Source organism: Indicator indicator, chromosome 8 (genome assembly GCF_027791375.1).
Source record: "Indicator indicator isolate 239-I01 chromosome 8, UM_Iind_1.1, whole genome shotgun sequence".
Classification (NCBI taxonomy): domain Eukaryota; kingdom Metazoa; phylum Chordata; class Aves; order Piciformes; family Indicatoridae; genus Indicator; species Indicator indicator.
The window spans coordinates 13658927-13664982 of NC_072017.1; positions in this window are offsets into that span (position 1 = coordinate 13658927).

A 6056-nucleotide genomic window follows, 5' to 3' on the forward strand; every position below is an offset into this window, starting at 1 on the left:
CCCTGGTTAGTTTACTTTGTCCCTATACTAAGTTCAAGTCAATGTGGTAAGTCTCTTGTGCTCCATGTAGAAGTATAGCAGAAACATCAAACATAGAATATTATTTTATTCCTGGAAAGCAGGTACGTGGGCACTGATTCACCACATATTTAGCCTCTCAAATTACCCCTCATTTAATGGGAAAATCTGAAATCCAAACACTTTGCTAAAATAGGTCTACATTTGGCTAGCACTAGAAGAGTGTAAGATTGTGCAAGATTGTCAGACTTTAAGATCATAATTTCGTCTTTCAAGATTGTTTCTCGAGCAATAATAAGGTAATAAGCTGGCAGAAACTGCTATGCAAGGCACTGGCGGACGTGCAGAATACTGTGTTGTTCTCTTGGAGAAGTCACTGCCATATGAATGGATGTGTTGAGCTCAGTGTCCTGAAGAACGTTAGCAGAATTAGTAACACCTACTTTATTTTGTTGGTTGTGGGTTTATTCTTTTATACCAAATAAATTAACTACCCTCCATCAACTTTTTAAGCTTGCCAGGTTTCCATCCTCACCCACGCTATTGAGTGTTGACCCTGCTTCTAGAATAGCAGTAAAATCCTTCCCCACAGTGCTCCATCATACAGGGGAATGGCCAGAGAGTAGAGACAAAGCAGAAAACGCAGTAACCATTGACTTAGGACTATCAGGTTTTTGCCATCTAACAAACCTGACTAAGTGATTTTGACAGAGAAATGTGTTGTGCAAGGTTTCCTCAGTGAGGTAAAAACTCCTACATCACAGGACGCTGGTGTCCAGACAAGCTTGGTCTTGGGCTAATTAAGTAAAAACTTTGCAGTAACATGAGTTAGAAATGTTGGGAAGGTACTGGAGATGGGTTGATAGCCACACCTTTTAAAAGGAGTGAAGACTGGTTTCAGTTCAAGGTAGTGATACCCTCTCCCTGAACTGGATGGTCCTGTGCACAGGCTGACACACCATGGAGTGAGAGAGGAGGTGGTCTTCTGCTGGATGCAGACACGAGAACCCACCACCTGGTGCAGGTTTGCGGTCTTTCTTGACTTGAGCTCCTACACATCTTCCAGTGGCAGAGGTTCATTGCAGAGTGCATTTAAGCCCTCTGGCAATCAGTTTGGTTTTTTTAAATTGTCCTCATGACCACTAAGAAGTAATTAATAATCTCTGTGGCTCTGCAGGGTTCAGATTAAAGTTGTCATTTCAATCCACACTAGCTATATGAAATGTGCTTTTCTTTGGGAGCATCTTTTGAAGTTTTATTTCACATGGTGTTTGCAGACTCCTTCCCACCTCAGTCCTGCAGATGTGCAGCCTCTCCTGCTGAGGAGGAGCAGCTGGCAAATTTAGGGCATCGCTGGCTGTGTTCAGTCCCGTTGGTGACTTGTCACTCTCTGCTGACATTCCCCCAATTCTTCTCTCCTTCACTATGAATTTCCACTGTGGCAGTTCAGATAATTCATGTGGCTTTGAAGGGGCCAGAAGGAACTGAAATTACTGCCCAAGAAAAAACATCAAGATGCTTTAGGAGGCCTGGGTGCTGGTCATAGGACAGTTGTCTTAAGAGGTTAAGGTTCTCTCGCTGAATAAAGACTCCTGGGTTTTGAGCTCTGCAAGAACTTTAAATGTCAGGATATTTGGAGCCAGTGCTCTTTGTGGTTCCCAGCCCAGCCCTGGGTGCATTTTTTTGCTCTGAGTTTGTCCCACCTACATTTTTAACAGTCACCATCTTCAGGAATAAGGCATTGCATGCATGATTGGCACTTCGGTGTGAGGAGCTACCTCCTCTGTTCGTTCTGAACCTGATTTAGTTTCATTTAAAGGAAGCACAGCCTCTTGTCCAAGGGGAACATTATTTGGGAGTACTCACAGGGAAAGGCATAAAGCCCCTGCATCTCCATGCAAGGAAACTGGCAGCCACTAAGGGGACTCCACTGGTTCTTAATGTCTTCATTAGATTATTCTCAAACAGAAAATGTATTAATAGGACTCATGACTGTTGCAGTGTTGTCAGCTCAGAAGGCAGGCAGATGCATTGCCAGAGGTTTTATGTGGAAATCTGCAGAGGGGCTGGTACCACCTGTGGTGTTTTCAGCTTGGGTTGGTGGGGAGAAATGGAAGAAGGACCTCGGTCCAGCAGAGTTCTGACCTTAAAACTTGAGACTCGCACAAGTTCTCTTCCTCTTCTTCAAAGAAATGCAAGCACCTTATTATTCCCCTCAATGTTTTTATGTCTGGAGGTGGCCATGCCACCTTCTCTAATGAGAGAAAAGAAACAACCAAACGAGTGAGTCAGGCTGTGTTGGCCAAAGTGCTCAACTACTGTGTATGCAAAGGAGAGCAGGAACTGAAGAGGAGTTACAAGCTGACAATGAGTCATGTTATGCCTTTTTGTCTTCCAGAAGAGAAAGAAGGACAAGTTTCCCCTTTAGATTCTCCAATTCATTGGGGAAAAAGGAATGCATGTTTTACTTTTAGCAGGTTTTTTTCTTGCATATGCTCCTGGACCTAAGGGCACAGGTCGAGCTATGCTGCCAGGCTGGTACATCTGACAAGCCAGACCCAGCCACTAGTGAGCCCAGAGAACTTGCTTTCATTTCTTGTGATTTCTGCAGGGGGAAAAAAAAAAAAAATCAAGGGCACTGGAGGCAGTTGTTGCCAAGAGGATTTCCTGAGCAATCTAAGTGGTTGAGGATCTTGTTTCAAATAAATTTGGGATCAGTGGGGTATCTCCTCACGCACAAATTAGGCTGAGGGATTTTCTTTCAGCTAACTAGTGAAGACTGTTGTCCCTGGACACCAGCTCCAGCTCTGATAGCTTTTGTAAGAGCATTTGTATGAAAATATTGTTGTGCTGGAGTCTCCAAGGCCATCTGGGGCTTTATGCAGACAGAGTGCTTACAAATGAATGTGAACCAAAGCAAATCAACATTGCTTGGCAGGGATGAAATGTATTGCTAGGGTCTGTCTCTGCCAAGCTAGACTGTTTGGCTCCAGTCCCATTCTTCAGGGGGATTGTCTGTCAAAACACAATTTGGTATTGTACAGTGTCATGGTTACATGGCTCTTTACTCCTTTAACCCCTCTCAGGCCTTACACTCTTGTTATTTGTGGAGTGGCAATCTCCAATTCTTAAAGCAGATCTCAGGCTCCCCTACCTTGCACCAAGTGTCCCTTGTGCTGCTGTGTTGGTTCAGGTAGAGCTTTCCTTTAGAAGCTGTCAACCAGTAGATTGCAATCTTCTTTAAAGGAAGGCATTATTTCTTAATGCCATTAAAGGATAAGAAGACATATCATTGTACCATATCATAGTGGAAGCCTGGCTTCTTGGACTAATTACCTCAAAAACCTTCTGATCCTTTCAGGGTGGGAGTCCCTCTTGGACTCTTGCTTGACTCTCCTTGATTTTCCCATCCCTTCATGAGTGGCAGCTGCTGCTTCTGCCAAGCCCTGCTGGCAAGCCCAGAGGCCACTAATGAGAGCATATGCCAAAACATCAGTCTGATTGTCCTCATGGGTTTGCCCAGAGGTGTACAATCGGATTGCCATCCCCAGCTCTGGATACGTTTCTGTGTTTGTTCAAAACAAGGATGGACATAGTAAATTACCACAGTGGTATGGCCAAGACATGACACTACAGGTAACGGCTCCAAGCCTTTATATATAGTTTTCACTTTAGTGAAAATCCTCAGTAAGCTCTGGTAGAAGAGCTCTGAGCACAGATTCTCTCCCATCTTGGAGGTCTGGCAAGGGGCAGCAGGAGGGGGATGTGTATATTCCCTTTGGGAAGTGAGTAAAGGGGCAGATGCTCGTCTGAGTTCCCACCAAGCCTAGAGAAGGCTGAGAAGAGCAGTGGCTCTCCATAGGCCTGACATACAGCACGTGCTGTCCCACAGGCAGGCAGCTGCCCACACTGGTGCCCAGGCTGTCACGTCTCCCACCAGCCTGGCATGCAGCTGCAGCCTTATCTGGGATGGGCAGGGCAGCAGCAGCCTTGCACTGTCTGGGACACCAGTGAAGCACAGCCTGGCTGCCCAGGTCACACAGGATGCACTGCAGGATTTGGGTGTTTTCCATCAAAGTTCAGGCTAGAGCATGGTGGCATGATTCAGCTCTCCCAGACAATGTCTGCTACAGGGACTGAGTTGCTGGCCCATGACCTGTTACCATCCCTACAGACTGGGGACTGCAGCCCATCTATCCTTCTTCTGGGCATGGGGCTGTGAAAAGGGCTTCAAGGCTCAACTGTCTCTGAGTCAAGGTGCAACACAGCTGTGTGACCCTGGGCTGATTTTGCTGAGGAAACTGCTGCTGCAGTGTGAGAAGATACAAGAACTGAAGCCAAGTGAGATAAGTCAAAACACAGACAGCATTAAAGCTGTCAAGATGATGATGGTTAGCAATGCAATATTCCAAAAGTAAATGCTAGATGAAAAGGGATAAACTGTTGGAGGGCTGGTTCAGTCATTGTCTTGCTCTAAAGATTCGTGGACTGGAGCTTAGAAATGCTCCAAGTCCTTGGCTCAGGTGTAATTCTAAGGTAAGATATGTCCCAGGTGCTGGGCTGTGAGATGGGGGATGGAAAGAAGTATATGAAAAAGAAAAAAAAAAAAAAGAGGATGGAAAATAATATCCAGGCAAGTTGTAGAGTGGGAGATACTCATGAGAAGTGCATTTAGTCCACTGGCAAGGAAGAAGTGTGATGAATTTGACTGAGAAGGTGAACAGGAACATAGCCAGCTGAAGGGCCTGAGCAGCCCTGCTCAGCTGCAGGCTCCCTACCTCTGTCCTCTTCCATCTACCTTAGGCAACTGCCTCCTACAGAAAATCCCAGCACCCCTCCCTCTGTTAGGGCATCTTCTTTTTTTGTGCTGGAAGCCTCATGGGAGAAAGGCAGGGCAGCTCCAGCCATGTGCCAGGAGCAGCAAACTGCAAACAACTGCTCTGTCTCATGGGCACTGGCCAGTACAATGCTGTGCAAAAAGGCAAGCCAGGATGTGAGGGGGGTTTGCACAGGGGTAAATGAGAGTTTCGGGCAAGGGAAGCTGAAAATCATCTTGCTGAACTTGCATTAGCCCAGTGCTCAAGTAACAGGTGACTACACAGGCTGGACGTGCAGTTGGGAGCTTTGTGACAAGCAAAAAGAGATTCAGACATCCAGCTCAGAGTGGTGGCCAACTCTTGCAACCTGCCCCAGGTGTAAACATCTGTGAAGGGCTGTTCCCATGATGAATGAGGCAACGCTATGAACTTCTTTAATTTAGAAAACCAAATTCAAATAAAGTGAGTTAATATGTAATTATGGTGTCCAACAGGTGCTGGCATTGCATTACAGGTATAGTTAGGCTCCTGTGGCTGGCAGGAAAAGAAGCTGATGGTGATGCATGACAAAAATGTGACAATTTTTAATTTTTAGTATGAAATTTGGCATCACCCAGCTCTTCATATCTTAACATCAATGGCCAGAACGTAAGTGCATAATTTGTTCTGTCTAATGCTGAACACTGGATTTTTCTATTAGGGCATCAGGAGCTGGATTAGTTAGTCCCCACGGCAGCACAGTGCAAGTGGAGAGGACAGGGCTCTTTGCAGGGGCTCGGATCAATGTGGGGGTGAGCTCACTCAGTGCAGCTGTGCCATCGAGGTGTTGAACCTGAACGTACTGGCGAGATGCTTTGCCTTAAGCTCAGCCCGAGAGTCTATCACAAGCCACTGCCGGGAAGATCATTAGAAAGTGCACGTTGACGTGCCTGGAGCTGTAACCCTTTTTAACAGCCAGCAGCCCCTCTCTGTGGGACCTCTGCAAGCCGGAGCCCGGACGTCGGGCTGGGCTGGGCTGGCTGGCCGGCGGGCGGGCTCTACTCGCCGCTCTCGGCAGCTCTGGGAGCGGGCTGAGTGCTGGTCCCTCCTCGCCCGGGAGCAGCTGGCAGCTTTCCTTCCCTTTCTCACCCTCCCTCGGGGCCTCCTGACCGGCTCTACTTACTTTTGCGCCGTGTTTTCCCGGTTGCCGCGAAGCTGCTTCTCTGTAGCCAGGCAGTACCG